Source organism: Saccopteryx leptura, chromosome 2 (genome assembly GCF_036850995.1).
Source record: "Saccopteryx leptura isolate mSacLep1 chromosome 2, mSacLep1_pri_phased_curated, whole genome shotgun sequence".
Taxonomy (NCBI): domain Eukaryota; kingdom Metazoa; phylum Chordata; class Mammalia; order Chiroptera; family Emballonuridae; genus Saccopteryx; species Saccopteryx leptura.
The window spans coordinates 199,874,429-199,883,557 of record NC_089504.1 but is presented as its reverse complement, the minus strand read 5'-3'; the positions used below and the strand labels follow the sequence as shown (position 1 = coordinate 199,883,557).

The 9,129-nt window shown below is 34.7% G+C and overlaps 1 non-coding gene across 1 annotated transcript; it reads left to right on the top strand.

The window, feature by feature from the left end:
* Nucleotides 1–648: 648 nt before the first annotated feature.
* TRNAN-GUU (transfer RNA asparagine (anticodon GUU)) lies at nt 649–724 on the top strand. Its single transcript has one exon. It is a non-coding gene; the product is annotated as a tRNA-Asn (tRNA).
* Nucleotides 725–9,129: the final 8,405 nt, after the last annotated feature.

Sequence of the window (9,129 nt, the reverse complement as noted above, 5' to 3'; positions counted from 1 at the left end):
AATAAACGTTTTTACATTGAATAACAATTTATCAGATAACTCATAGCTTTTAATATATATGGGTAGTTTTATATATTATAGATGCACATATAATATAGATATAGATAGATATATAGATATGGATGATATAGATGATAGATATAGATAGATATAGGTTGTTGAGTGTGTGTATGTGTTTCCTAATCTTTGCTGAAAGGACTTAGTACAATGACACTCTAGTAGTAATGAGCACCTGCATTTTGATTTCTGCATACCAGTCTACCCTAAAAGGAGCTATTCCTTGGAGGAATGGCTGAGTCCAGGATATGGCTAGTAAAACAAAAGTGGAGCCTGTAAACACATTTTTGTGTCAGAAAGTAAGGAGTAAGGTAATATCAAAATAATAATAAAAATAATAATAATAATAATAATAGCAACATATAAAAAAAAGTCTAAAAGAATTGCCACTTGCTAGTATGGGACAAGTTGAGCAAAAGAAAAAAATAAAATTTGATGATTATTAAAAATTGTGATCACTTAACAGCATAGGAATCTATTAGTTCATACAAATACAAACAAACAAATAAATGTGTAATTTTGAGGGGAAAGAAACCTCTACCATACAGTAGAATGCCAACTAGTAAATCTAAATGTAATGATAGAATGAGGGCCCTGGCCGGTTGGCTCAGAGGTAGAGCGTCGGCCTGTTGTGCAGGAGTCCTGGGTTCTATTCCCGGCCAGGGCACACAGGAGAAGTGCCCATCTGCTTCTCCACCCCTCCCCCTCTCCTTCCTCTCTGTCTCTCTCTTCCCCTCCCACAGCCAAGGCTCCATTGGAGCAAAGTTGGCCTGGGCCCTGAGGATGGCTCTGTGGCCTCTGCCTCAGGCACTAGAATGGCTCTGGTTGCAGCAGAGCGACGCCCCTGATGGGAAGAGCATCGCCCCCTGGTGGGCATGCCGGGTGGATCCCGGTCGGGCGCATGCGGGAGTCTGACTGCCTCACCATTTCCAGCTTCAGAAAAATACAAAAAGGAAAAAAAAAAGAATAAGAAAAGCATCATTTGTCAAACATCATGATAATAATTGATTCAAGCAAGAATCATCACTGTATACTAAACTAGTGAAAAAAATTACATAATAAGGAGGAAATTTACACAGTCATAAAATATCACTTTATAAATGACTAGTTACAAATAGAAAAATAACAACTATAGCAGAGAAACTTGGGAAGACACCACCTTAACCAAATGGTCAAAGTTAACATTACCAGAAATGAGACCAATAGATACATGAATTTCTTGATTGGATGCATTGAGAAGAACACAGTAACATTTCTCTAGTATTCTTGCCAAAAATGTATAACTTGAATCTTATCATAAGGAAACATTAAACAAGCTCAAATTAAAGAATATTCTACAAAATAGTTGCTCTTCATTCCTCAAAGATGTTAATGTCACGAAAGACTGAAAAACTGTTCTAGACTGAAGGAGGTTAAAAAGAAATGGAAATTTTTAATACTAAATTCAATCCTGGAGAACAAAATTATTTTTTTTATTTTGCTAATAAATGAATTTTTTAATAAAACATGAAAACTGAATAAGTCTATACATCAATAATAATTTCCCAATTTTGGTGACTTGTATTAACATTAAAAGATACACTTATTTATAAAGAAGGAGGCACTATTGTACAATTTATTCTCAAAAAGGACAGAAAAAATGTTACATATATATATACATGCACATATATATGTATACATATACACACGTACATATATGAAGTGAAAGAAGGGGAGAGAAAATGAGAAAGCAAGTATGGTAAGTTAGTATTTGATTCTGAGTGAAATAATATGACAATAGTTTTAAATAACTTATCTAATTCTTTTTCTAAAGTATGAAAACATTTATTAAAATTTTGTTAAAGTTCTTTATGAATTAGTTGGAATATTTCTAGCTGCAAATTAACAGATATCCTGAATTGATTAAAGTATAGTGCAAAGAGCAGTTTTTTTTCAAACTCATAAACCAAAAATTCCAGAGGAAGAGTAAGTAGATCCAGAGTTGGCTGATCCAGGACACATTCTAGTTCGTCGTTAACATCCTTATTTTTGCTATTGCAGTTCCAGGCAGCATCGGCTTCCGCAGACCTAGATCACAGTGTCCCCAAAAGATTTCCTTTAAAGATCATCGTTGAGGAATGTGTCACACACATATGCTGATCACTTCCAAAGAAAATGGAATTATCACTATTAGTCTGGACCAAAATTAATGTCTGAGTCTAAGGATGCAAATATGAAACCCATAACTTCCCAGCACCGCTATTCTATTAACAAGAAAGAAGTAGGAAAATGGATAGGGTTAGGTGAATCTCTTTGAAAACCCCTTAAGTCATCCATAAAAATTAATATTCATCATTGTGTTTATCCTGTACAAACCTCAACTCAATTTGGTTTGTTTTCTCGTTTCTTAGCAACGAAACTGGTTAATTCCACACTGGATGCAACAGTTGCCTTTAAACTAAGGGCATGTCATAAAAATCATAATACCCTTGGCTGGAGGTCTGGGTTTGCTGGGGGAAGGGATAGTGATTGTTTATTTGCTTGCTTGCCTTACTAATGACAAAGTAATTAATTCATTAAAATTAAATTCTGCATGATATTACTCTGCCCTTTTCTATTTTAACAGATTGGGATTTTACTTCAAATTAGTAAGCATAAGGGGCTGTGGTGTGACCAGTCTTGGGTCAGGAAAGAGCAGGAGAGAATTGCTAAGGAGGTGATACCTAAATTGAGTGCTGAAGGATGAATACAATTTAGGAGGCCTGGGTAATCAATAGTTGTCAAGGTCAAGATGAGGCTCAAGATGCAATATTAGGGAGATTGATTATGGAGTTCAAGGTCACAGTAGTAGGGATCTGAACTTTTTATTTTTTTATTTGAGAAAGAAGAAATCATTGATGTTTTTAATGTAAAGTAGAACTATGATCAAATGTGTGCTTTAAAAGAAGCATTCTGACTTTAGTGGGGGAAATGAAATAGATAAAAGGGGTATTTTTTATCTATTTCAGGCTGTTATAATAAAATGCTAGATGGCTTACATAATAGACATTTATTTCTTACAGTTTTGGAGGCTGGAAAGTCCAAAGCTAATATGCCAGCAGATTCAGTTTCTGGTGAGAACACTCTAGCTTGCAGATGGCTGCCTTCTCACTATGTCCTCAAATGGTTGGAGACACTGAGCTCTGGTGTCTCTTTCACTTCTTGTGAAGAAACCAATCCCATCACAGGGACCCATTCATAACCTCATAACCTCATCTAATGTAATTACCTCCCAAAGGTTCCATCTCCACCTACCAGTTACATTGGTGGGTAGGGCTTCAATGTATGAATTTTGGAAGGGACACAGTTCAGTTCACAGCAGAAGGCAAGACCAGAAAACAAGACATCTGTTTGGAAACTATATATTCAGGTGAGAACCACAGCAGCCCAAACTAATGAAACTGCTATAGTGATGAAGAGCAGGTGGGACTCATAAGAAAAAGTTACCAAGAATTTAGCAATTTATTAGAATGTCAGAGTAAGATTCAGCAATGAGTACTTTTTAAACAGTGAAAGGTTTAAATGCTTTAACTACTTATGGGAAGGTTCTAATTTGAGAGAGAAATTAAGGTAAAAGAAAGCTACTGGATGACACAGTGAAGGTCATTGGAAGTTTGGGCATGTGTGGGTCCAGAACCTGGTGGAGGGTTTAGGGATTTAGCCTTAGACAGCAGTGATGAAAGGAAAGAATAAAAGGATAAAAGGGGTTGCAGCTTAGTTTGTAGGTACAATAGTGGGTGTTCATTCATTCATTCATTCTGTAAACATTTTTAAAGCATTTAGGATATGTTGAGCACAGTTGTAGAAGCTGAGGATATACCAGGGAACAAAAATACTTTTTGTAACTTAAGCTTGCAAACTAATAGGGAGACACAGACATTAAACAAAATAAATGAAGGGGGAGGAGCAAGGAACATCAACTCCCATATGTGCCTTGACCAGGCAAGCCCAGGGTTTCGAACTGGCAACCTCAGTGTTCCAGGTAAACTCTTTATCCCACTGCGCCACCACGGGTCAGGCCTTATATCATTAGTTTCAAAGTTGTCCACACCAAATATTTCAGATCAAGTTGATTAATGTTTGATTTCCTATTTCTCTGTTTTTTCATCAAATGACAGTAGCATTGATAAGGCGTGAGATGAAAAGTGATCAGATAACAGCAGTAACAGAATACGCTAATCAGGCCTCAAGTAATAAATGCATGATTATATTTGAAAACGGAGGTCATCAGGCAAAACGAGGAAAGCTGGCTTTTAAGAATGTTGAACCTGAAAATACAAAGAGATATTCTTTCTGGCAGTTTTTAAATTGATACTTATTCTTAGGTTTATTTATTTTTTCTAAAAACATAACTATTTTCAGTGATTTTTAAAAAAAGTTTAGTATGTGTAATGCAACCTTAAGTACATAAATATACTGCCCTTTAAGATATTTGGTCAGCCTATTGTGGATTCAATTATCTGGGATGTGCTTTGTTTCTTCTAATTATATTAAAGAAGGGAACTAATTCATGGTATCTTATGAATTCTAGTCAACTTGATTACTGACAAAGACATTCAAAGAGAAAATATTAAAAATAGAACTTTTAGTTCAGAGAATAAATAAAAAATGGAAAAATACTCAGAAAAAAACATTGCTTTATATTAGAATATAAAGTTCCCATTCAATTCTCATATCTGGTTTAAACAGGCTTTTTCCCTCCTAATCTCCCTCCCTTACTCTCTTATTTTCTGCATAGAGCCTCTGCACAGTTTTATTTTAAATGATGTTTTTGGGTAAAATATGAATTTAAAGGGCTATCACATGCCATTTTATTTTGAAAATGGTGAATCTATCTACGGTTCAGAAGGGTTTTTATAAATGATAGAAAGTTCATGGACAAACAGTGCTTAAATGGCCATTTTAGTAAATCAATCAAAATAAGACTGCTTTTTTTTTTTTAAATAAAAACAATGAGTGGCAATGTGAAAGTCCAGAAAAGTGGTTTCCAATAAAGTCCTTTGTAGATGTCATCTTCTAAATTTTCTAGTAGTGATTCTGGACTGCCAGTCATCTGCTGTGAGACTCAAAGTGAAAGGGGGCAAAGTGAACAAACAGGATGTTTTAGAAAGGGAGTATGGTAAATATTTCTATGAGAGAAAAGTCTGGAAATATAAAGTTTATTAGAATCACCCTCAGACTCTAGAAAAGGTGTAGATTAATCTTTAGAAAATTCCATTGAGAAGAAAAATAAAATTTCAACAAAGGTTTTACTTATTGCTTAAAATTCAACAGACACAAATAAATATTAATTTATTGTCTTTATTCTAATAATGTTTTTTAAAAATGAACCAGTACTTGTCAACTAAACAAGAAATATTAGAGGTTTTTTAGATTAATCATTTCTTCTCATTCCTTCCATTTCTAATGAGTCCATATATTCCCTGTCCATTTTAATTCCCTAACATTGCTAAAATCTACTGCAGCCTCTTTATTCTCATGTTTTGGTGTAGGCTATCTTTATTATCTGCCTAGATATAGCAATTTCATTCTATATCATTTGCTTAGTATTAGTCTTTGTACCTTGCAATTTATTTGCCACATGATCAGCAAAATAATTTCCTGAAAAACACAAATAAGATCATATTATAATTCTGATTAAAACATTCAACTAAATTCTTTACATAGCATGTAAGTCTCCTGGTATTTGGCCTTTTTCTCTCTCCAATTTCATTCTCCATTACTCTGCCCTCCCATATATCCTCTGCTGTCATATTAAACTATTTATAGTATTCCCTCTCAAAAATGTTCTTTCATCATTTCATGCATTTATACATACTGTTCCCTTTACTTAGAATTGTCTTCTCCCAACCTCTCCTAGTTAACTCCCATCTACTCTTCAAGACCCACTCAATTATTTCTTCCTCCTGGAAACCTTCTCTGGACCTTCCCACCTGACATACTCCTTTGTTTCTGTAACTTGGGCAAATGTGTTTTATTGCTCATTACAATGAATTGCAATGACTTATTTATATGTTTATCTCTCTTCCCAGACTGGATTTCCAGAAGCCATGCCTTTTCATCTTTATATGTGGGCACCTTTTGCTTACTCACTGGTGTTGCATGAATGACTGAATGAATTAATAACCAATATTCTAAAGATGCTGATACAAGAGGTATTTAGATATTTGTCCAAATATAATGAATGAATCCAGGGTAGATCCAGAAATAGATTCTGGTGCCTCCCACTTTTTTCTATTCCTCAGATGCCTAGACCAAGATTCACTGTTTTATTAACAAGGGAACATGGAAGGATTTTACTTTTTCTTACATAAAATTACCCACCATGGACTCTATCAATTATACACCATTGTTTGGCTTTTACAAGAAAAAAAAAGGTCTTAATGCTCTAGTTGCATTTTTTGGGAACACTCTTTCATTCTAGGCACTATACCCAGAATAGATTCCAGCAGCACTGGTATTTGAATAAGGGAACTAAACTAAAAATGTCATAAGTAATTCAAAAGAGAATTGATGTCAACTATCAATTGATGCCTAACTTTCTTCTTACTGTCTTCTAAAGTAGCAGATTAAACATTCTTTATTGCCATAAATTAAAGATTTGTCTAGATATTTTGGCTAAGATATTCCTTCAGCTTTCAAGTCCAGAAAACAACAAAACCATATACTTAAAAGTGGTAGTTTGCCATCTCCATGAGTAATTAAACATGTTTAAATTTTTTTTGCATAATGTAGTAAAATTCTAAAGTAACTGACTTTGAGCAATTTTTTTTTTGTATTTTTCTGAAGCTGGAAATGGGGAGAGACAGTCAGACAGACTCCCGCATCCGCCCGACCGGGATCCACCCGGCACGCCCACCAGGGGCGACGCTCTGCCCACCATGGGCAATGTTCTGCCCCTCCGGGGCGTCGCTCTGTTGCGACCAGAGCCACTCCAGCGCCTGGGGCAGAGGCCAAGGAGCCATCCCCAATGCCCGGGCCATCTTTGCTCCAATGGAGCCTTGGCTGCGGGAGGGGAAGAGAGAGACAGAGAGGAAGGAGAGGGGGAGGGGTGGAGAAGCAGATGGGCGCTTCTCCTGGGTGCCCTGGCCGGGAATCGAACCTGGGACTTCTGCACGCCAGGCTGATGCTCTACCACTGAGCCAACCAGCCAGGGCTGACTTTGAGCAATTTTTTATTCAAAAAATATTTGTCTGAATTCTTTACAGAAGCTCTCAAGAAGCATTTATCATGTGAGTCCTGTTCTTTGGACCATGTATTATAAGGTAGCAAAATTCATTTCTTCTTCTCATGAGTATAATTTAGAAGACCTTATAAACCCAGAGAAAAAAGTTAAACATTTGAATAAGTAAAAAAAAAAATTACAAGGATTATTAGCAACCTTTATAAGCTTTACAAATCTGCATCTCCTTGAGATTTGCCTCAATGTATTCAAAAGAAACACACATCTCATTTTTGATAGCCTTGGAAAATAATGTTATTCTTTGATTAAGTTTTCTTGTCAAAATAACACAGGATAACACAGTGCATTACAAAATTTCCCAAATAGATTCTTTTGATATTTCAGATTCACTCTAGAAGTTTCACTTTCATGGCAGCCCTTTGTTCACAATCCATTAAATCTCCGTCTCACCATATTTTCTTCATCCACTCTTTGTTCTCTGCCTCCCATCCTCTGCTCCTCACATTCACAGCCCATGACCCTCCCCACTGAATAGAGCTTCATGGAGGTACATCAATTATTTGATCTGATTGCTTATCATGAAAAGAGCAGCTCTTCTGAAATTCAGGTGAATAAAATCCCCCACTCTGTGAAATATCACAATACAAAATATGACTGAATAAGTAAAAAATAAAATAGACCAATGAAATTCACTTTTGTAAAATTGCTCAAGTAAAATGTTGAAGAAAGACTTTGGGGAAGAAGAGAGAATCTGATCAGGTACAGAAAGAGAAATAAGATATAGGTAAGATAAGATGACTAGAGGGGGCCATTGTAGGTGAGAAGATTTTATGAGTAATATCACTTGAACTAGGAATGAATGTGGAGTTGGGTAGACAATTTATTCTGAGGGTTGAAGAATTTGAGAAAGATAGTTGTGATAGACAATACTGAAAAGTTAGCTGTAAATCTAGAATGCCTAAGACATTTACAATTCTGTGATTTTTTTTTATTTTATGATTCTTAGATCATACACAATCATTGCAGGTATTCTGTTGCTAAGTGACAAAATGAAGATAATATAGTAAAGGAGGAATTGAAGAAGAGACCCATAAGAGAGGAATATCCTATAAGTGAGTGATGTGTGCTCAGGCATAAAATAATGAAAGACAGCTGGAAAATATGGATAGAAATGTGAAAGAAATAGTTTCTGTCTTTTTATTTTTTCACTCACACTGATGGTTTTACAAAAAAAAATAACTCAGCAGTCTTATTTGGGAAACACATTGTCAACAATAATTATTTAAGTCATTCATTCTGATAAGGACCTAGATAATAAAAGGATAAACTTATCTATTTTATTTTATTATTTTATTTTATTTTATTTATTTATAAATTTTTGGCACTCTCATTCTTACCTAAGAAAGAAACAAGAGCCATAGAATGACCTGATAATTGTGCACATATTTTTTTACATTTCCAAGTTTTTTTGATATAGAAAAGCTAATAATATTTTGAGGCAGACATTAAGCCAGTTTTCAAACTACAAATTATTTCTAATAAATCATTTGTAGTGAATTAAAATGTTACAGCTCAAGTATTTGTGTAATATCTGAGAATATTCTATCTATTTTTTAAATTTAAAGCTATGTTTTTCAACAGTCTAGTAATTTGGGCAAAATAATAAATCATGATTTTCTATATATTTCAATTCTGTGTCATTCTCAAACAGGCCAGCCCAGGTATTATGAATATCCTTAAAACACTATGCAATTCAATAGTACCCTTACTATGACACATGCTAAATATATTTTAAATATTTTGATTAAAAGTCTTAAAAGAATTTATTTTATTTATCTGAGCATTTCCTTATAATGCATTATTGGTTTAAT